The sequence below is a fragment of the Microtus ochrogaster genome, chromosome 19 (assembly GCF_000317375.1).
Source record: "Microtus ochrogaster isolate Prairie Vole_2 chromosome 19, MicOch1.0, whole genome shotgun sequence".
Classification (NCBI taxonomy): Eukaryota; Metazoa; Chordata; class Mammalia; order Rodentia; family Cricetidae; genus Microtus; species Microtus ochrogaster.
In genome coordinates, this window is record NC_022021.1 from 26,217,392 (window position 1) to 26,219,506 (window position 2,115).

The window sequence follows — 2,115 nt, forward strand, 5'->3', positions numbered from 1 at the left end:
TTGTGGAGATTTTATTGAAAATGAATAATGTCTGTTACAAGGCACCAGGAGATTTTGCTTATACCATTTTAAAGTCTGCTGCCTGGGAATAGTAGTAAACCACAAAGCCGAAGGAACGCGGGGTGAGTTATATCCTCACCCACTTCCGTCCGTTTTCTTACATGACGATCATGCAGACAGAGGAAAAGGCAGCCAGTGTAAGTTTGCAGTTTGAAAAGTTCTTGACAAACGTGTGAATATCTGCTTATCTCTGCCCGCCACTGTGCCCACCCAAAAGGTCTCTACAAATCAGAAGTGTCTAGTTCACCTCTTCTCCCCCACGTACCCTGCTCTATTCAGTGACCTATCTGCTTTCTGTGACTATAAATTAGATTTTTCTTTTGTGAAATTATAAATGAATAGATCATACAGTATGTACTCTCATGTCTGGCATATTTTGATTAGAACAGTGTATTTTGTTCTTCCATGCTCAGATTGATCCCTGATTTTTACATGTCAGCAATGTTTTCTGTTCTGTTCCTCTTCTATCCTCACTGCTGGTGAGGATGAACACTTAGGTTGTTTCAAGTTTTGCTTTATGAATAAAGCTGCTTTGTACAAGTGACACATTCCGTTTATGGACATATGCATTACTTCCTTTTGTGTAAATGCGTAGGATAAAGGCTGATTCTTGCTGTGTGTGGAGCATATTATATGAAGCCTTTAAGGATCTCCCAAACTATTTTCCCCAATTTCCCTTATTTTGTATTTTCCAGCAGTTGCTGAAGAAGTGTTTTCCCACACATTTGTCATTCTTGGTATTGTTCATTTTTATCAATCTCTTCAGGTTAGTGGATGTTTTTGTTCTAAGTATGTATTTCCCTGGTGATGTGGGGCTGTCCGTCCTTCCTTCCTTCCTTCCTTCCTTCCTTCCTTCCTTCCTTCCTTCCTTCCTTCCTTCCTTCCTTCCTCCTCCCTCCCTTCTTCCCTTCTTCTTTTTCTTTTTTTACACTTGCTCTGTAGTTGACTGCTGTGTCGTTAAGGATGAACTTGAACGACTGCTCTCCCTCTTGCCACCTCCCAAATGTCGGGATTATAGGCATGCGACCACACCTGGTTTACCTGGTGCTGGGACTGAAGCCAGGGTGGGTAAACACTCCCAGCTGGCCTGCATCCCAGTCTCTGGTGCTGTTTTTCATGGGCTTCCTTGACATTATCTTTTTTTTGGGGGGGGTGTATGTTCTAATTTTGCTGTTTTAAACTTTGGTTCCATTACTCAGTCTTCTAACTAACACTGGATAGAAGTCTTGATGAGTTGGTAATGTGAATGTTTTCTCTCCTGTGGTTCTCTTCAAACACTGTTCTGGGGTGAAGGTCAGTGTGTATACAGGGTTTTTCTCAGCCCTTCTAAGTCACAAAGAATTTCTGTATTTTCTGTTAGTTATTTTAGAGTTTTAGCTTTTGGGACTAGGTTTGTTCCTGCTAAGTTCATTTTATATGCAATCTATGGTAGAAGCTGAGGCTCATTTGATGTCTGATTGTTAATGCTGTTCACTGAGAAACTGTCCCTTCCTACCTGATATGCCTGTCATCTCAGCACTTGGGAGCAGGGGCAAGATTGTGACATCCAGGCCAGCTGGAGCCACACAGCAGGAGCTGCCTCAAAAAATAAGCAAGTATGTATGTAAATAAATAAGTGAATAAAATAAAACTAAATTATCTCTTTTTATGATAAGTTACAGTTATTTTACAAATGTCAAATCAATTAAATTTCTTAAAATTTTGGTTGGGATCCTAGCCTTTAAAGGCTAAGCCATCTCTCCAGCCCAAATCAATTATATTTCTGGGCTAGACTTCTCTTACTCATGATTGCTTATCCATTTTAAGTACTGCTCAATTCAATTTGGTAATATTACAGTAAGGATTTTTGTGTCTGTTCATACAGGATTTTGGCTTATATTTTAATGTCTATGTTCAGTTTTCAAATAGGAATGATGCTGAGCCCCATACAAATGAGAAATATCTCTCCTACCCTTCTTCTCTTAATAGAGATCACACATGAAGTCACTTGGGCCTAGATTTTTCTTTAGGAGAAGATTTTTAATTACAAATTCAGTTTTAAAAATAGCTAGTGTA